We start from the raw sequence: 22227 nt of genomic DNA on the forward strand, positions 1-22227 counted from the left end.
ATATGGCATTTTAAATGGTGGAAGGATTTGTGGAGGTAGTTCTGGAAGATAAATGTAAGGTATAATGCTCCATTGCTAATTTTGTACGGAAAAATAAACTTGCGTGTTACTAACAAAACTGTTTACGGTCATGTAATTTTTACACATTCCACCACTCTACTTGGATAAACCATTATCAGTCACCCAAAGCATCCTGGACATAAGAAAATTACATGAAATAATGTGTCCCCCGAAAGTCATTATGAATATAATTTATGCCATTCTTTCGTCTTTCCTTACTTTACCACCACAACGCTCGAGAGTCGGGAGCACCAGTTGTCAAAATATAAGTACTTTTTCTTTTTTTTGCTATATATATATACAATGAAAAACCATTACTTCTATATACTAACCTTCATATACATTGTAATTACAGTCTACGGTAATGAACACCATGCATAACTTTTAGCAAATGTTTATTTACAATTAATATACATAACTCTCAGCTGGTAAGCTCGACAAATTTCCTCAAACAACTTCGAACCACCAGAAGCAGAGTCCCAGAATAACCTGGCATGAAAAAAAAAAGTTAGCATCTTTTCAAGATGTCAAAACACACCCTAAACAATTGCCTCAACCATATACTTTTAACCTACTTTCATTGCTATATATATATATATATAGCAATATATATATTCTCACCTATCCCTGGGGATAGGGGAGAAAAAATACTTCCCACGCATTCCTCACGTGTCGTAAAAGGGGACGGGAGCTGTGGGCCAAAAACCCTCCTTGTATTTTAACTTTCTAAAAGGGGAAACAGAAGGAGTCACGCGGGGAGTGCTCATCCTCCTCGAAGGCTCAGATTGGGGTGTCAATGTGTGTGGATGTAACCAAGATGAGAAAAAAGGAGAGATAGGTAGTATGTTTGAGGAAAGGAACCTGGATGTTTTGGCTCTGAGTGAAACGAAGCTCAAGGGTAAAGGGGAAGAGTGGTTTGGGAGTAAAGTCAGGGGTTAGTGAGAGGACAAGAGCAAGGGAAGGAGTAGCACTACTACTGAATCAGGAGTTATGGGAGTATATGATAGAGTAAGAAAGTAAATTCTAGATTGATATAGGTAAAAGTTAAAGTTGATGGAGAGAGATGGGTGATTATTGGTGCATATGCACCTGGACATGAGAAGAAAGATCATGAGAGGCAAGTGTTTCGGGAGCAGCTGAATGAGTGTGTTAGTGGTTTTGATGCACAAGACCGGGTTATAGCGATGGGTGATTTGAATGCAAAGGTGAGTAATGTGGCAGTTGAGGGAATAATTAGTATACATGGGGTGTTCAGTGTTGTAAATGGAAATGAAGAGCTTATAGATTTGTGCTCAAAAAAGGACTGGTGATTGGGAATACCTGGTTTAAAAAGCGAGATATACATAAGTATACGTATGTAAGTAGGAGAGATGGCCAGCGAGCATTATTGGATTACGTGTTAATTGAAAGGCGCGCAAAAGAGAGACTTTTGGATGATAATGTGCTGAGAGGTGCAACTGGAGGGATGTCTGATCATGATCTTGAGGAGGCGAAGGTGAAGATATGTAGGGGTTTTCAGAAAAGAAGAGAAAATGTTGGGGTGAAGACAGTGGTGAGAGTGAGCGAGCTTGGGAAGGAGACTTGTGTGAGGAAGTACCAGGAGAGACTGAGTACAAAATGGAAAAAGTTGAGAACAAAGGAGTTAAGGGGAGTGGGGGAGGAATGGGATGTATTTAGGGAAGCAGTGATGGCTTGCGCAAAAGATATTTGTGGCATGAGAAGCGTGGGAGATGGGTTGATTAGAAAGGGTAGTGAGTGGTGGGATGAAGAAGTAAGATTATTAGTGAAAGAGAAGAGGCATTTGGACGATTTTTGCAGGGAAATAATGCAAATTAGTGGGAGATGTATAAAAGAAAGAGGCAGGAGGTCAAGAGAAAGGTGTAAGAGGTGAAAAAGAGAGCAAATGAGAGTTGGGGTGAGAGAGTATCATTAAATTTCATGGAGAATAAGATGTTTTGGAAGGAGGTAAATAAAGTGCGTAAGACAAGGGAGCAAAGGGAAACTTCAGTGAAGGGGGCTAATGGGGAGGTGATAAGTAGTGGAGATGTGAGGAGATGGAGTGAGTATTTTGAAGGTTTGTTGAAAGTGTTTGATGATAGAGTGGTAGATATAGGGTGTTTTGGTCGAGGTGGTGTGCAAAGTGAGAGGGTTAGGGAAAATGATATGGTAAACAGAGAAGAGGTAGTAAAAGCGTTGCGGAAGATGAAAGCCGGCAAGGCAGCAGGTTTGGATGGTACTGCAGTGGAATTTATAAAAAAGGGGATGACTGTATTCTTGACTGGTTGGTAAGGTTATTTGATGTATGTATGATTCATGGTGAGGTGCCTGAGGATTGGCGGAATGCGTGCATAGTGCCATTGTACAAAGGCAAAGGGGATAAGAGTGAGTGCTCAAATTACAGAGGTACAAGTTTGTTGGGAGCGGGTGGCTGGAAATCCTCCCCTCTCGTTTTTTTAATTTTCCAAAAGAAGGAACAGAGAAGGGGGCCAGGTGAGGATATTCCCTCAAAGGCCCAGTCCTCTGTTCTTAACGCTACCTTGCTAATGCGGGAAATGGCGAATAGTATGAAAGAAAAAAAGAAGTTTGTTGAGTATTACTGGGAAATTATATGGGAGGGTATTGATTGAGAGGGTGAAAGCATGTACAGAGCATCAGATTGGGGAAAAGCAGTGTGGTTTCAGAAGTGGTAGAGGATGTGTGGATCAGGTGTTTGCTTTGAATAATGTATGCGAGAAATAATTAGAAAAGCAAATGAATTTGTATGTAGCACTTATGGATCTGGAGAAGGCATATGATAGAGTTGATAGAGATGCTCTGTGGAAGGTATTAAGAATATATGGTGTGGAAGGCAAGTTGTTAGGAGCAGTGAAAAGTTTTTTATCGAGGATGTAAGGCATGTGTACGTGTAGGAAGAGAGGAAAGTGATTGGTTCTCAGTGAATGTAGGTTTGCGGCAGGGGTGTGTGATGTTTCCATGGTTGTTTAATTTGTTTATGGATGGGGTTGTTAGGGATGTGAATGCAAGAGTTTTGGAAAGAGGGGCAAGGATGAAGTCTGTTGGGGATGAGAGAGCTTGGGAAGTCAGTCAGTTGTTGTACGCTGATGGTACAGCGCTGGTGGTTGATTCAAGTGAGAAACTGCAGAAGCTGGTGACTGAGTTTGGTAAAGTGCGTGAAAGAAGAAAGTTGAGAGTAAATGTGAATAAGAGCAAGGTTATTAGGTACAGTAGGGTTGAGGGGCAAGTAAATTGGGAGGTAAGTTTGAATGGAGAAAAACTGGAGGGAGTAAAGTGTTTTAGATATCTGGGAGTGGATCTGGCAGCGGATGGAACCATGGAAGCGGAAGTGAATCATAGGGTGGGGGAGGGGGTGAAAATTTTGGGAGCCTTGAAGAATGTTTGGAAGTCGAGAACTTTATCTCGGAAAGCAGAAATGGGTATGTTTGAAGGAATAGTGGTTCCAACAATGTTGTATGGCTGCGAGGCGTGGGATATGGATAGAGTTGTGCGTAGGAGGGTGGATGGGCTGGAAATGAGATGTTTGAGGACAATGTGTGGTGTGAGGTGGTTTGATCGAGTAAGTAATGTAAGGGTAAGAGAGGTGTGGAAATAAAAAGTGTGGTTGAGAGAGCAGTAGAAGGTGTTTTGAAATGGTTTGGTCACATGGAGAGAATGAGTGAGGAAAGATTGACCAAGAGGATGTGTGTGTCAGAGGTGGAGGGAACGAGAAGTGGGAGACCAAATTGGAGGTGGAAAGATGGAGTGAAAAAGATTTTGTGATCGGGGCCTGAACATGCAGGAGGGTGAAAGCCGTGCAAGGAATAGTGTGAACAGGAACGATGTTGTATACCGGGGTCGACGTGCTGTCAATGGATTGAACGAGGGCATGTGAAGCGTCTAGGATAAACCATGGAAAGTTTTGTGGGGCCTGGATGTGGAAAGGGAGCTGTGGTTTCGGTGCATTATTACATGACAGCTAGAGACTGAGTGTGAACGAATGTGGCCTTGTTTTTTCCTAAAGCTACCTCGCACACATGAGGGGGGAGGGGGTTATTTCATGTGTGGCGAGGTGTCGATGGGAATGAATAAAGGCAGACAGTATGAATTATGTGCATGTGTATATGTATATGTCTGTATATATATGTATACGTTGGGATGTATAGGTATGTATATTTGCGTGTGTGGACGTGTATGTATATGCATGTGTATGTGGGTGGGTTGGATCATTCTTTCGTCTGTTTCCTTGCGCTACCTCGCTAACGCGGGAGACGGCAACAAAGCAAAATAAAGTATGTATATTTGCGTCCACACACGCAAATATACATACCTATAAATCTCAACGTATACACATATATATACACATGTACATAATTCATAGTCTGCCTTTATTCATTCCCATCACCACCCTGCCACACATGCAATAACATCCCCCTCCCCCCTCGTGTGCGAAGTGGCGCTAGGAAAAGACAACAAAGGCCCCATTCGTTCACTCAGTCTCCAGCTGTCATGTAATAATGCACCGAAACCAAAGCTCCCTTTCCACATCCAGGCCCCACAGAACTTTCCATGGTTTATCCCAGACGCTTCACATGCCCTGGTTCAATCCACTGACAGCACGTCGACCCCAGTATACCACATCGTTCCAATTCACTATTCCTTGCACGCCTTTCACCCTCCTGCATGTTCAGGCCCCGATCACAAAATCTTTTTCACTCCATCTTTCCACCTCCAATTTGGTCTCCCACTTCTCGTTCCCTCCACCTCTGACACATATATCCTCTTGGTCAATCTTCCCTCACTCATTCTCTCCATGTGACTAAATCATTTCAAAACACCCTCTTCTGATCTCTCAACCACACTTTTTATTACCACACATCTCTCTTACCCTATCATTACTTAAACCACCTCACACCACATATCGTCCTCAAACACCTCATTTCCAACACATCTATCCTCCTGCGCACAACTCTATCCATAGCCCACGCCTCGCAACCATACAACATTGTTGGAACCACTATTCCTTCAAACATACCCATTTTTGCTTTCCGAGATAATGATCTCGACTTCCACACATTCTTTAAGGCTCCCAGAACTTTCGCCCCCTCCCACACCCTATGATTCACTTCCGCTTCCATCCGCTGCCAGATCCACTCCTAGGTATCTAAAACACTTCACTTCCTCCAGTTTTTCTCCATTCAAACTTACCTCCCAGTTGACTTGACCCTCAACCCTACTGTACCTAATAACCTTGCTCTTATTCACATTTACTCTCAACTTCTTTCACACACTCTACCAAACTCAGTCACCAGCTTCTGCAGTTTCACACATGAATCAGCCACCAGCGCTGTATCATCAGCGAACAACTGACTCACTTCCCAAGCTCTCTCATCCACAACAGACTGCATACTTGCCCTTCTTTCCAAAATCCTTGCATTCACCTCCCTAACAACCCCATCCATACACAAATTAAACAACCATGGGGACATCACACACCCCTGCCGCAAATCTACATTCACTGAGGACCAATCAATTTCCTCTTCCTACATGTACACATGCCTTACATCCTCGATAAAAACTTTTCACTGCTTCTGACAACTTGCCTCCCACACCATATATTCTTAATACCTTCCACAGAGCATCTCTATCAACTATCATATGCCTTCTCCTGATCCATAAATGCTACATACAAATCCATTTGCTTTTCTAAGCATTTCTCACATACATTCTTCACAACAAACACCTGAGCCACACATCATCTACCACTTCAGAAACCACACTGCTCTTCCCCAATCTGATGCTCTGTACATGCCTTCACCCTCTCTATCAATACCCTCCCATATAATTTCCCAGGAATACTCAACAAACTTATACCTCTGTAATTTGAGCACTCACCTTTGTCCCCTTAGCCTTTGTACAATGGCACTATATAAGCATTCCGCCAATCCTCAGGCACCTCACCATGAATCATACATACATTAAATAACCTTACCAACCAGTCAACAATACAGTCACCCCCTTTTTTTAATAGATTCCACTGCAATGCCATCCAAACCTGTTGCCTTGCCGGCTTTCATCTTCCGCAAAGCTTTCACTACCTCTTCTCTGTTTAACAAATCATCCTCTCTAATCCTCTCACTTTGCACACAAACTCGACCAAAACACCCTATATCTGCCACTCAAACACATTCAACAAACCTTCAAAACACTCACTCCATCTTCTCACATCACTACTTATCACCTCCCCATTAGCCCCCTTCACTGAAGTTCCCATTTGTTCCCTTGTCTTACGCACTTTATTTACCTCCTTCCAAAACATGTTTTTATTCTCCCTAAAATTTAATGATACTCTTACCCCAACTCTCATTTGCTCTCTTTCACCTCTTACACCTTTCTCTTGACCTCCTGCCTCTTTCTTTTATACATCTCCCACTCATTTGCATTATTTCTTTGCAAAAATCGTTCAAATGCCTCTTCTCTTTCACTAATAATCTTACTTCATCCCACCACTCACTACCCTTTCTAATCTGCCCACCTCCCACACTTCTCATGCCACAAGCATCTTTTGCGCAAGCCATCACTGCTTCCCTAAATACATCCCATTCCTCCCCCACTCCCCCTTACCTCCTTTGTTCTGACCTTTTTCCATTCTGTACTCAGTCTCTCCTGGTACTTCCTCACACAAGTCTCCTTCCCAAGCTCACTCTCACCAATCTCCACCCCAACATTCTCTCTTCTTCTCTGAAAACCTCTACAAATCTTCACCTTCGCCTCCACAAGATAATAATCAGACATCCCTCCAGTTGCACCTCAACACATTAACATCCAAAAGTCTCTTGCGCGCCTATCAATTAACACGTAATCCAATAACGCTCTCTGGCCATCTCCTACTTACATACGTATACTTATGTACATCTCTCTTTTTAAACCAGGTATTCCCAATCACCAGTCCTTTTTCAGCACATAAATCTACAAGCTCTTCATTTCCATTTACAACACTGAACACCCCCATGTATACCAATTATTCCCTCAACTGCCACATTACTCACATTTGCATTCAAATCACCCATCACTATAGCCCGGTCTCGTGCATCAAAATTACTAACACATTCACTCAGCTGCTCCCAAAACACTTGCCTCTCATGATCTTTCTTCTCATGCCCAGGTGCATATGCACCAATTATCACCCATCTCTCCATTAACTTTCACTTTTACCCATATCAATCTAGAGTTTACTTTCTTACACTATCACATACTCTACCACTCCTGTTTCGGGAGTAGTGCTACTCCTTCCCTTGCTCTTGTCCTCTCACTAACCCCTGACTTTACTCTCAAGACATTCCCAAACCACTCTTCCCCTTTACCCTTGAGCTTCGTTTCACTCAGCCAAAACATCCAGGTTCCTTTCCTCAAAACATACTACCTATCTCTCCTTTTTTCTCATCTTGGTTACATTCACACACATTTAAGACACCCCAATCTGAGCTTTCGAGGAGGATGAGCACTCCCCGCGTGACTCCTGTTTCCCGTTTTAGAAATTTAAAGTACAAGGGGAGGGTTTCTAGGCCCCCGCTCCCGTCCCCTTTAGTCGCCTTCTACGACACGTGAGGAATGCGTGGGAAGTATTCTTTCTCCCCTATCCCCAGATATATATATATATATATATATATATATATATATATATATATATATATATATATATATATATCTGGGGATAGGGGAGAAAGAATACTTCCCACGTATTCCCTGCGTGTCGTAGAAGGCGACTAAAAGGGGAGGGAGCGGGGGGCTGGAAATCCTCCCCTCTCGTTTTCTCAATTTTTCAAAAGGAACAGCGAAGGGGGCAAGGGGGCCATGTGAGGATATTCCCCCTACGGCTCCAGTCCTCTGTTCTTAACGCTACCTCACTAACACGGGAAATGGCGACTATGGATGAAAGAATGTAGCCTCGCCTAGCACTACATTGGGTAATTAGCCAATTGGAACTTGCCGAGACCCTCGCTTCATGATTGGTTAGTTCCATAAACTTACTAAGGCAACTTCATGGCTGTGTTGTGCTCCTCGAAAGCCATCTGAGTACTATGGGGTCCACGACGCCCACTGGGGGTTGAAAGTCCATATGGCCACGACGCTGATTGGAAGTCCATATGGCCACTATGTCGATTAGGGATTGTAGCAGTAGCGTTGATGGACGACGATTGGCGAATATCTGCCTCACCCAATCATCGACCTATGACGAATACTGCTGAACCAGTCTTCGACCAAGTCTATGGAGGAATAGAATATTATATTACAACCGAATACCACTTAATTTACAGTATTTAATACTAAAAATCCACCGAGATCTTAATCAAAATACACTGAGTATAAATCAGGTAGAAAAAACACAAAATTCCACAAAAGCTAAAGTAATCCTTCCTGATTGGTTATGGAATCAATTTCTAAAGACTATAAATTAAAATAAACTTCCGCAGACATACAACAATAAGATATCTTACCTTCACACCTGCCGGTCAGCAACTGAGCTCCGCCGCTGAGCGGGACCCCTCCCAAAACTTATAGTTGCCAGATATAAAAATATATTTAGCTTCAGTTAATCATATGGATGTTAATTAAACATTGCTGTCACTCTAGGTAATATTTTCCATGCTGAAAAATTAGAATATATATTCAGATTTTAAACATTTATTCGAATAATGTTTTAAATAAGACATTTTCAATAACTATGGAGACGCTGTGGGCAACACTGAACTGGGGTAAATATTGGGTAATTTTGAACTGGGTTTTAATGACAGCAAATTATCCATCTACGTTTGTATTTAGCAAGTTCTATCTACACCAAATTTACATATTCATTACGTTTCGATGACTACACAAAGGACTGACTGATAAAAAAAAATATATGATTGCTGAAATCATGATGATGTAGATATGACACACTTGTGAATGGCCTTGTTAGGTAGTTTCTGAGATTCAAAGGACGTGTCATTCTATATACTTATTTTTTTATATATGTATTAGTTTTATCTTTTTTTTATGTAGAACAATATAGTGCAATTGCGCCTGCCAATGTATGTCAAACATTTTAATGATATGAAATAGAATTTCTCAAATTATTGACCACAAACGAAGTTCAGTGTAAACTTTGAGAGGGAAATCTATTTTTCTAATATATGATTTAGACTTTCCCTGGGGATAGGGGAGAAAGAATACTTCCCACGTATTCCCTGCGTGTCGTAGAAGGCGACTAAAAGGGAAGGGAGCGGGGGGCTGGAAATCCTCCCCTCTCTTTTTTTTTTTTTTTTTTTTTCCAAAGGAACGAACAGAGAAGGGGGCTGGATGAGGATGTTTCCTCAGAGGCCCAGTCCTCTGTTCTTAACGCTACCTCGCTGACGCGGGAAATGGCGAATAGTATGAAAGAAAGAAAGAAAAGATGATTTAGACTATCAAGATTCTTCGTTTAGATATTCTACTTCAAACGAACACAAGAATGATGCAATAACTAGCATCTGCAAAAGCATTCAGTACGATAAATGACGTTAATATAAATGACCCAAGATACGCTATGCATGAAATGCCTTTCAACTTACAGTGGTAAAAATAAATGATTTTTTCGTGTGTCTAAATTTCTCATGCGTTGGTACAAGGGCCTCTGGACTTTTAAATGGCTTAAACAAATTGTTGTTTAAAGTTTCTGCCTCGCTAGTTTAAATATCTCAGTCTTTCCAGTTTTGAATTTCTCTATCCCCATTTGCGCCCTTCACTGAAGTTCCCATTTGTTCCCTTGTCTTACGCACTTTATTTACCTCCTTCCAAAACATCTTTTTATTCTCCCTAAAATTCAATGATACTCTCTCACCCCAACTCTCATTTGCCCTCTTTTTCACCTCTTGCACCTTTCTCTTGACCTCCTGCCTCTTTCTTTTATACATATCCCACTCAATTGCATTACTTCCTTGCAAAATTCGTCCAAATGCCTCTCTCTTCTCTTTCACTAATAATCTTACTTCTTCATCCCACCAATCACTACCCTTTTTAATCTGCCCACCTCCCACGCTTCTCATGCCACAAGCATCTTTTGCACAAGCCATCACTGCTTCCCTAAATACATCCCATTCCTCCCCCACTCCCCTTACCTCCTTTGTTCTCACCTTTTTCCATTCTGTACTCAGTCTCTCCTGGTACTTCCTCACACATCTCTCCTTCCCAAGCTCACTTACTCTCACCACTCTTTTCACCCCAACATTCTCTCTTCTTTTCTGAAAACCTCTACAAATCTTCACCTTTGCCTCCACAAGATAATGATCAGACATCCCTCCAGTTGCACCTCTCAGGACATTAACATCTGTGTATGTATATGTATATATACTTTGAATGAATAGGGATGTGTATGTGCGTGTGTGGACGTGTATGTATATACATGTGTACGTGGGTGGGTTGTGCAATTCTTTCGTCTGTTTCCTTGCGCTATCTTGCTAACGCAGGAGACTGCGACAAAGTATATCAAAAAATGATAAAAAATGTATATGCTGAAATGTATAGGTATGCATATGTGCGTGTGTGGGCGTTTGTGTTTATGCATGTGTATGTGGGTGGGTTGGGCCATTCTTTCGTTTGTTTCCATGCGCTCCCTCGCTAACGCGGGAGATGGCGATTAAGTATAATAAATAAATAAAATAATCACTTCTAAGATAGACTTCATCACAAATATCTATGTCTAAAACTCAGACGGCTTTCAAACCACCTTTTACCTAACAAACACAAGACACATGATAACCCATAATTTATGAATAACTTTACCTCCGCAAACTATAACTTACTTTATATCAAACATTAAACTCATACCACTAAATTTCATTCGCCTAAAACGTATGAATTCATTCCAACAACCACGACATTTATAAAAGATAAAACTATTCTGTCAAAATGGCACACAAAGCAAAGCTCAATAAATTTCCTTAGTCGTGACCACAAAATGATAATACATAAATCGCCACAAATCCCTCTTTACAAAGATAAACAACAAAACGGCCCACTACAACTAGGATTCATAAATCAGCAATGCCCAATCATACAGTACCATTTCACTGACATGAGCCACGCACAACTGGATACAATCAAATTGCTTGATGGGGGGGATAAAAGGGAGAGGCATTGCATAGGTGATGGGGTGGATGGGAAAGGATAGAGAACCTTGCTTAGTGTTAGGAGGGAGAGAGAGAGAGGAGATAAGCCAACTCGGGTAAAAAGGAATATGGGTGGAAGGACGTATTTGGTTACAATACGGAGGGAGTTCTTTCTACACTAGTGGGGCCCCATCTCGACCATTCTGTACCTCCTTACCTACGAGTATCTACACTGAGACATTACCTAAAAAGTAGACAGGTGGGTAGATAGGTAAGTAAGTACGTTGGTAGGTAGGTATGTAGGTAGGTAGGTAGATGTGTAAGGTAGGTACGTAGGTAAGTATGTGTGTAGGTAAGTAAGAAGGTAGGTAGGAAAGGAGGTAGGTAAGTAGGTAGGAACATAAGTAGGTAGATAGGTAGGTACATAGGTAAGTAGGTAGGTAGGTAGGTACGTAGATAGGTACATCAAACCTACTGAACACCATAGCTTAGCCTAGCATAATTACCTTAAACATTTTCAGAACACTTTCATTAGCCTACAGTTGGACAAAATCATCTACCACAAAGTCTGCCTCATAATAAAGTGTTAAATATCTCACCATCGTAAGTCGGGGACTCACCTGTACCTGCATTTTTTACATCTAAACTATTGTATTCCCTTGAACATAGAGCTTGCCCACAGTACCATCACTATCACCAGCAGGCCCTTTTCCAGACTAATACTACACATATACAAGTACGGAGATATTGAGAAATAAATCGAGCATGCTGCTGAAAACACAATAACACATGAATAATAACTTTATCTATCTATCTATATCTCTGACGCATGTTCCCTCCGGGAACTCTCATCAGGGGGTGGCCACGACAAAAGTCTCTGCTTATCCCTGTCTTTATATGCCTCCCTTGCATACACCATCCCATGCATTCTTCCTCTGTTTTTCTCCCTCCAACATTCATCCACCCTATTTACCCATGTCACAGGTGGTCTTCCACTCACATCAACTTCTTTAATTGTACTATCATACATTCTCCTTGTAAACTCCCAGTCTTGCATTCTTTCCAAATGCCCAGACCAACTCAAAGTATTATGTTTCACCCATTCTACCACTCCACAATTCATCTTCTCACTTGCCAACTTTTTTACCTCTCCAATCTTCCTCACAACATACCTCCACTTCACTCTAATCCTTATCCCCACAAGAACCGCAAAATGGTCAGTCTCCAAAGAATCCTCTCACAACTCTTATCTTGCATGGCCTTTCTCAATCTTTCATCCACTACCATAGAATCAGTTATAGCCTTTTGCTCTCCTCTTCCATCATTACTCATCCATGCTTATCTGTGGATCATCTTGTACTGAGAAACGGTATTTGCAAGGAATATACTCCTCTCAGCACAAATATCCACTAGATAATTTCCATTCTCATTTACTCCAGGCATTCCCCATTTACCAACTCACCAATTTCATCATACCATACTTTCACATTCATATCATCTAATATGACCATGTTTCATTCTCAAAACCATTTATACAGTCATTAAGATTTCTCTAGAAAGGTTACATATAAGTCTTCATATTCACTGGCACATATACACACACCCATGCATACTTCACAATCCCAATCTTTCCTTTCACCCACACTATTCTTGATCCATTCCAACCATACTCTGTAACACCCTCCCACACTCTTGGTAACAGCAGAATTGCACCTCCTTTTTTCCCTCTTCCTCGATAATTTTCACTCATTCCCATCCATACCACACCTCCTTCTATGCCCTCCTATAACCTGCATTCATCATTTCCATTTTCACTCCACACACCCAGCCAAAGAATATGGGTTTCCATAATCCCTAGCACACTATGCTTCAGCTTTTAAAGCTCACCAGTCATCCCATTCAGCGCTATCATCCTCAGTCATTCATTTCCTTTAACCCTCAGCATAACTGGTGGATTCCAGTGCCACTTCTTAGCCTTGACATTTATATCAACCTAAAATTCCACATCTAACCTGTTTCTCTTCTTTAATGCTTGCCCTCATTACCAGCATTAACAAATAAATACACCATGCCTGGATTAACATGGCAGGCAGGAGTGCCCAAAGCTTTACGTAAGCCCAAAGCACTGATCTTGTGTAAACATGAGCTTACATGGGAAAGACAGGCAACAGGAGGCCTGATTGGGTTGTCTGTAAAAAATTATCTAACTCAAGAAAAATCTAATTCTGCTTGGTACTTTTTTAAGCTATCACAGATTCCCCACTGCTGCACATTAGCCTTCTAGTGTCCCTGTCACTGCTGTCTTTTACACATTTATTTTTGGCATTTTTCTCAAAGTATACCTGAATTTATATATTTGTCTAAACGACTTTTGAACGTATTTATAGTTTTAGCATTTCACTACATCTGACAGTAACTTATTCCAGTGCTCAACACTCCTACAGGAAATGAAACTTTTTCCCAAATCCATAATACATCTTTTAGCTTTTGAGTTTTATTCCATTTGTCTTAGTAACTGTATTTTCTTGTATTTCAAAAAGATACTAATGGATTACTTTATCAGAATCTTGAACATTTGGATTAAGTCACCATGAAGTCTACATTTTTTAAGTGAGAAGAGATCCAATCGTTTTAGCCTCTTTTCATATGCCAGACTTCTAAAGGATAGGATCAATTTTGTTGAGCGTCTTTGTTCTTGCTCCAATTCTTCCTCATCTTTCTTACAGTTTGGGGACCAAAACCAGACTGCATATTCAAGGTGCAGTCATACTAGAGAATTATAGAGAATTGTTTTTGGTGTCTTATAATCTATGTTCCTGGCTATGAAACCGGACATTTGGTTACCTTTTTTACTTGGTGCTTTACACTGTTTAGTGTACTTTAAATTGTTGCTGACAACTCCAAGGTCCTTTACTTCATTTACTTTAGAGAGCTTCTGAATAGTAACATATATTCTTGTCTCCAAAGTGCATAACTTTGCACTTGTTTAAACTTCATTTGCCATCTGTCTAACAACCCTGCTAATAAGTTAAATCTCTTTTGATCATTACACAGTCCCACCTGTTTACAGCTCCAACTCCTAGTTTAATATTGTCAGCAAATTTGTATATCCTAGATATGAGACAAGTTGTAGGTCATTAATGTATATTATATGAAAAAAATTGGGCCTAGGACCAATCCCTGTGGCACACCACTCGTTATGTCTACTCAATCTGAGGCTTTGCCGTTTAATACTACATGCTGCTTTATTCTGGTAAGCCAGTCTCTGATTCATACACAGAGTTCTTCATCAATTCCACGTGCTTTGTGTTTATGTAAAAGTCTCTTGTGTGGTACTTTATTGAAAGCCTTTCAGAAATTTATTACATTAGATGGTAATTTTTTTTGTCCATTTAGATAACATTAAAAATATCCAGCAAATTTGTCAGGCAGGATCTTCTATAGTGGAAACTGTGTTGGTTGTCCAACATAATTTTGTGTTCTAGAAATGTGACAATTCCATTTCATATTTTTCCATCATCTTTTTTTCACATTTTCTAATATTTGCTAGTTTCCAGTCAGTTGGCACCTGACCAACCAATAGAGATTTGTTGAATATTTTTGTTAAGGGGTATATCAGCTGTCTCCTGATCTTAAAAATCTTGAAGCCAAGTTATCTGGGCCATTGGATTTGTTAGGATCTAATTGGTCCAGGTATTAAGTACTTGAGAGCTCTTTATTTCTCGTACCTTTCATCTCTTCTGTGATTGCTGTTCAACAATCTCTTGCCTACTTTGCAAGAGTTGATTAAGTTTGTGTTACTGGTGAGGACAAGATCAAGAATGTTTTCACCTCTAGTTGGTTTTTTAATTAATTGTTCTAGAAAAGCATCTTCAGTTGGTTCCATTAGTCTTGTTCCCTCTTGGTCACCTGTTAATGTGTTCCAGTTTATGTTTGGACTGTTAAAGTCTCCTAGTATTATAACCTCTTTACAGTTTATTAAAGTTTTCATTTCATTTTATATCTCATCATTGTATTTTTGCTTATGAGGTCCGTCAAAAACATTACTTGTACCCTGTACAAGCAATATTTTGTAGTCATAAAATAATAAAAACAAATTTCATGCAAAAAGCAGATACCTATTTGAAATAATTTTCAAGAGAAACAATAAGTAAATTGCCCTGCTCTTTATTCATTTTACTTTCCAGCACACCTTGCCAATAAAATGCAAGAGTTCCCTGATACAGCAGAATACAAGGAAAAAAGGTTGCCACCCATAAGGACTACAGGTGATACAGGCCTCTAACGTTACTTTTTTATCACTCATGTTGTTTGCAATTTACAAAGTTAGACACCCGACACTCAAAACAATTATTACAATTATATATCTTTATGAAAGCAAAGTATAGCAGTTATTAAACATCTAAATGCAATACTCAAATCTAAATGTCCATATCAGAATTAAAACTCTGAAGTGTTGTCATTGGCTTACAAACAAACAGCAAATGATTTTAAACTGGTTTACAGACTACAAGCCCATCATATGCTATTTTGACATTAGGAAGAAATACACTAGTAATCAGATGATCAGCTTCATTTAAAATTATACTGATAATCCAATTTCATTACTTACTGTCTAATTACCTAATTCATACTTAACTCTTTAGAAAAAAAAGGAGACATTTTCCCCTGCCATAATAAACAAATGGTTTTGGCTTTTGTGCTAATTCATATGTCATTTTCACTTTTCACATATAATACTGTTTAAAGGAATCTTAGCTATTAAACTATATGCAAGCTGGGTAAGTCTACAGAACAACCAAGTCCATACTTGATGTACTTTGACTATCATGAAAAAAATTATGCTTAGCAATCTTAACTGACATGAAGAAATTTCACTTGCAATTCCCATACTCATCTTCTGTGTAAGCACTTTCACACCAACAGGCTTCACAACCTCGTACTGTCGAATGCTGAAATTAGTTGCAGGGCAAATTTACGCATACACACACCTGTGTTCATCCAACTTGAGAGCCACATGTGTAGAATATACCACACAAGATAATCTGTACAAAAAAAAAAAAAAAAAAACTGCTGGCATACTAAGGGAATTTTTAACCTGACTTCCATAACTACCGACAAAAATCAATTTATGTGAGTATTTAAAGTATAAAAATATCATATAAATCAAAAGACTTCCTTCGAAATTTAACTTTACTTGTTATCTATATATCTTTTCACCACTGCAACAAGCAACAGTTATCAAAACCGCATGGCCCTATAAAGTAATTGGCCAACAAAATCCTCTTCAATGCCAACATTTGGACAGTGTATTTACAAAGAATCTGGTTTTCATGGGGGAAAAATGGCTGCTACATAATACCATATATACAATAATTTCCCAGTTACCCTATCCCTATCACATCAGCTATGAGGAGAGAAGTAAAAGTGATCTCCAAAGGATAAATTTCCTTTATGTTTTGTTTTTACAATAACAAAATGTACACACACTTCCCTTATACGTATCTCCTCAAAACTCTCTTCATCAACTTCACAACCACTCTTCCCCACACCAGTCTTCTTTTTTTTTCCTATTTTTAATTTATACAAAAATATTATAGGTTACTTCCACTTATAACCTCTTATAACTACAACAAGCATGAGACTGCAATTTAAAACCATGTACACCACAATCAGTTTCTTAAGAAAAAAAAAAAAATGGGCTTTGATGCAAACAATCCTAGCAGCCCTTCTTTACTTAAATGCAATTTAATGTAAAAATAAAAACAAAAGCATAACTTGAACCTGCACCTTAAATTTTTGTTGCATGTTTGAACAATGATTCACCTCATCTCAGTTTTACAGAAAAGTTTAATATGGCACATCACCCATAATATCAAAACCTTGTCAAATTGTCCCAAACAGTACACACATAAAGACGTATCAATAATGAATGATTTGTCATGTTTGTGATGACAAATAATAATCTTTAAATCTTATCAAAATGTATAAAAACTTTCATATAAACATTTCTATCTTACAATACCTATCACTCAATAAAGCATTCACAACTGATGATAGACTTTCAGAACAATTCAAGAAGGTCTGTTTTTTCAAGTTTCAACACAGAATTAAAACTTTCTTTCTGACCCTATCTAATATCCCCTTGTATCTGACCATACCTCCGTATCCCCTTCTCTAGATCCTTCCAGATTTCATTAGAGCCATTCATAATTTGATTCAATTATTGGAACTATTCAGGAACACAACAAAGAGGAGGCATACCAATATTTAGATGAAATAATTTCATATAATAAAACTTATTTCAGAACTTACAATTCGAATGCCATTAACTTTTTGCTTATCACCACATACTTTAATAGCACCATAATCAATACATGTATATCGTAAGTGATACTCTATGTTTGGGTAGGTAAACACACAACAATCTATTGCTACAAAAAATTTTACAGGAAAATTTTTTTTCATTTCACTATCAAACTTTGAGCCAAATAAAATCAATAAGGTAAGTAATTTAGAAATTCAAATACAGAAAGGTACATATGTGGTATGTCACATCTGTGTAAAATATTGCAATCATCATTTTTGGATCAAACTGAAAAGTAATGATTAACAAAAGCCAGAACCAAAGTAATCAAAAAGATTAAAAAAGAAAAGTTCCAATGATCTACAAAATCAGTGATATCTCGTGAGGAAAAACTCAAGGATTTCTCTGTCACTTAAATTTCAATAACCAGCTCCTACAAATTCAAAACTATTTTAGGTCCAGTGATCATTGTGATACATAGATAAGAGTAATATGGGATGGGGACAGATACCAACCACTCATGTTAGACCTGAAGTCATATATAATCTCCATTCAATTAACCAGAGCACCATAAAGATTCAGTAGGAAGGGGAGACTGATCAAATAAAGCTTCAACATAGACGAATGTATAAATACATGTGTGTGTGTGTAAAATCACAGTACTGTACCCAACCTCTTGACCATGCTCTGTCATACAACTTGAGTTTCTGTATGCTATCAGCATTAAACATGCCTCCAGACATTTCAATCCATTCATCTACCACTCCTAATACTAAAAAATCACTTCATCTCATCTTTTTCATAACTTGCATAACTAGAAATAATGTCCCCTGGCTGCATCCATCCTTACACCTCTCAAAGAACTATTCACAGTTTGCATCACTGATCTGTTTTAAAAACTCAAAGGTTGTGATCACATCACCCTTCACTCCTCTCTCTTACAAGGTGGGCAAATTTATAGCCTTTAGCCGTTCTTTCCCTGTAATTCAAGTCTCTTAATTTTGGTACAACGTTTGTTGCTCTTCTCTGGACCTTCTCAATTAGTGCATTGTGCTTCTATAGCTGCACTGACCAAAGTTGAGAGGCATATCTCAGTTTTGGCCTCATATATGAGAACAGTTTGAAGGATATTTTCCTTAACCATGATCTAGAATGCTATTCTAATATTTGCTAGCAGACAGCTGAGTTAGGGACAACCTTAATCCAAAGTCTTGCTTCCAGTTGGATGATAATCATACCAAGACCATCATTCACTGTGACACATCCTCATTATTCTACATTTACTCAGGCTGAACTTCGTCAACAATGTATGCATCAGACCAACTTTGAGGTCTGTGAAGGCCCCCTTGTGTGGTGAGGCAATTATCTACACTTTTCACTTCCCTCATAAACTCTGCATCATCTGCAACCATATTCAAGGTAGGAATCCATACCTACAGGCAAGTCATTTACATAAATCAAAAAGAGTAATGGTCCTACAGTAGAACCACGTAGCACTCTAACAGTTGCCCTGACCCATTTCATGAAGGTTCCTTTGATAAATGTCTTTTTTTTTTTTCCCCCTTTCACTTACATAACCTATCCATTGAGAGAATTTCCACCGTATTCCTGCCCTGTGACCCAGCTTCGTAATCAGCCTCCCTTGCACTTAGATAACCTATCCACTAAAGGAGTTTCCACCTTATACCTGACTAGTGATCCAGCTTTTTAATCCCCTGTGGTAGTGTTATGTGCTTTCAGGCAGTCTAGGTACAATCAGCGAACCCAGCCTTCCAATTTGTCTAAGACAGCACACTCTTTTGCAGAAATCTAAGACGTTCATGGCACACAACCTCCTTTCTCCAAAACTGTACCTTCTTTCCCTTAGGTAATTACTCTTCTGTAGAAAGTGTGTGTGTGTGTGTTTGTGTGTGTGAGAATTACATCCAAGACATCTTTCTTGTAAGTCCTGGTGTTACACAAGGATCCACTTTCCTAGAGCTCCAAGAGTCCTACAGCTCAGAGGCTGTATTACTTCCAGTTGCTGGGTAATGATGGACTCTTGAGAGTTCTTTGATAAGACTATACTCCATTTCACCAACTAAGATGATGTACCCTCGCCGAAGATGACTTTTCATACATGGGATGACCATGGGCAGGCAGAGTCCAGGAACACCTACCTATAAGCATTTTCCTTTTGTTACATGCCTGTTCACCATATCCCACATTAGCAAGATAGTGTTAAGACCATGAAAAAAATTATGTAGAGAAAAGCCAAGCAAGGATTATTTACCTTTATTCATCTGTTTCTTAAGTTACCTCAATCATGCACTACATAGCAAAGTCTTAAGGGGAAAAAATATATGTAAAGATGCGGGAGGGTGAAAGGAATGCATGGAGTGGAGTGAACTGGAATGATGTGTTATACTGGGGTGACCATGCTGTCAATGGACTGAACCAGAGCATGTGAAATGTCTGGGGTAAACCATGGAAAGGTCTGTGGGACATGGATGTGGATATGGAGCAGTGGTTTCAGTGCATTATACATGACAACTTGTGTATGGGTGTGAGCAGATGTGGCCTTTCTTCGTCTGTTTCCTGGAGCTACCTCACTGATGCAAGGGGAAGCATTCAGGCATGGGTAAGAAAAAAAGAATACATACAGTGTCGGTGGAAAGAAATGACTCCTCCCAATGAAACGCATTGGAAAATACGTCTCAAAAAAGACCACCACAAACCACCTTTTGTTAGCGGTGGCTCTCTCTGGCGACATCTGGAATGTTTTCATGCCTCGAGTATAGCCCAGGGCAACTGACTACCCCAGTTGCATGAAAACTCTGCGGTGTGTGGGCATATCATTTTAGCACTCCTGCCTGTGCTACCTCCCAGATACCGCCCAACGCCATTGCGTGTCCCCATAGTCCCCCACATCAGTAAATATGCGTCGATCCATGACGTCAAATTAGGAGAGGTCCCATATCCTCGCTTTGAGGGAGGAAAACGTCTCCATTAAAGATATTTGTGCCCAAGTTGGACGTTCTCAGTCGACCATCTTGAGGCTTCTCGTTGCCGGCAGGGCGCTTGCCCCCAACCAGGTTCCGGCCCCTAAACCAGGCTTGGGGAGGCCAAGAAAAACCTCTCAGAAGACAGACAATATCCTACAGCGTGAAGTGTTGAAAAACCCGTTTATTACATCCACAGAACTCAAGAAAATGTACCCTGAGCTGCTAAGAAACGTTGCTACCCGCACCATTCGTGAACGCTTGCAGCGTCACCTCCACCTCCTGTCACAACACGCAGCAGTGAAGCCACTTGTAACAGCCGGCATGAAGTGCCATAGACGTCAATTTGCACGAAGATACGAAGACTGGACCCCAGAGAAATGGATGCAGACCTGTTTCTCCGATGAATCGACCTTCAAGACAGTAAGTGTTAAGCGCTGCTGCTGAAGCCCAAACTCCAACCGTTACCATCCTATATACACCGCAAAAGTTGTCAAACACCCTCCTTCAGTGATGGTTTGGGGAATTTTCAGTGGTGCCAACGGAGCTGGGGACTTATTTTTTCTCCTTAAAAACGAGACAATGCGTGCTGCAAATTATTTGGATGTGCTGAAGGATCACATGCACCATTTCTATGACCTTCATCAGCCCGAAGGTGTTTATGCATGACGGGGCCCCTTGTCATAGCTCAGACCTCGTCAAAAAGTGGCTGGAGGACACAAATATCGAAGTGCTCGAGTGGCTGGGAAATTCCCCAGATCTTAACCCGATTGAGAATGCCTGGGCACACATCAAGCATGAGTTATCCCTTATCCAGACGACATCTGTCCCACGCCTAATAGAGGCGATCACCAAGGCGAGGAAAAATATTGACAAAGAATACTTCAGATCCTTGGCCAGGAGCATGCCAGACCATCTTGAAGAAGTTAGGAAGCTCAGAGGAGACATCATGAAGTATTAGGATGAATAAAAATACCCTGATTGATCATTTTTTTTCCCCTACTTCCCTATTTCCCATATCTGGTGGTTGTTTTCATTGTAGGTGTCATTTCTTTCTGCCAACACTGTATGTTGTCTTCCTTCTTTTCCTTCATGTATTTGTGCTGTTTCCTGTGGGGTGGGGCGGCACTGTGGATAGATGAAGGTAAGCAAGTATGAATACGTGCATGTGTATATGTACAAGCTCTCCCCTACTTACAACCTATGCGAGTCAAGACCATTCATACAAATGACCAGAAAAAAATATAATTTACAAAATAAAAATGAAATACGAACTAAAGTATCAAATTAAAGGTAAAAAGATACTACAGAATCATATAATAAAGCCGGGTAATAAAAAACAAGACAATCAAGATTAGAAATTAAGTAGGATAAAAGAATGCTATGCAGGTATACAAATTCTACAAGCTATGCTGACATATGTCCAACTTATGTCCACTTCGAGATCCGACCAGTTAGTCAGAATGGAACTCGAACATATGTACATGTAAGGATATGCTGATATGTCCATGCATAGGTATGTAAATGTATGTGTTTGTGCAGGTATGTATATATGAATGTGTCTTTATGAGTGGATGGGTCTTTCTTCATCTGTTTCCTGGCACTACCTCACTGACACAGGAAATGGTAATCAAGTATAATAATAATGATAATATATACATGTATGAGTATGTGTATGTAAGTGGATGGGTCATTGCTCATCTCTCTCCGAGCACCACCTTGCTGATGCAGAAAACTGTAATCAAGTATAATAATAATA

The 22227-nt window shown here is 39.9% G+C and overlaps 1 protein-coding gene and 1 long non-coding RNA gene across 3 annotated transcripts in view; both read right to left on the reverse strand.

The window, feature by feature from the left end:
• Positions 1-438: 438 nt before the first annotated feature.
• LOC139761301 (uncharacterized) lies at positions 439-8690 on the reverse strand. The gene is made up of 3 exons (XR_011715492.1): positions 8553-8690; positions 8086-8321; positions 439-549 (listed from the first exon to the last, which is right to left on the reverse strand). It is a non-coding gene; the product is annotated as an uncharacterized lncRNA (long non-coding RNA).
• A 10343-nt stretch (positions 8691-19033) lies between these two features.
• The window catches only part of srl (PGC-1 family member spargel), a 115975-nt gene continuing 112781 nt past the window's right edge, over positions 19034-22227 (reverse strand). For both annotated transcript variants that reach the window (XR_011715494.1, XR_011715493.1), the window contains one exon: positions 19034-21596. The gene's annotated coding sequence lies outside the window, so the exon portion shown is untranslated. The remainder of the gene's footprint in view (positions 21597-22227) is intronic.

This window comes from Panulirus ornatus, chromosome 40 (genome assembly GCF_036320965.1).
Source record: "Panulirus ornatus isolate Po-2019 chromosome 40, ASM3632096v1, whole genome shotgun sequence".
Classification (NCBI taxonomy): domain Eukaryota; kingdom Metazoa; phylum Arthropoda; class Malacostraca; order Decapoda; family Palinuridae; genus Panulirus; species Panulirus ornatus.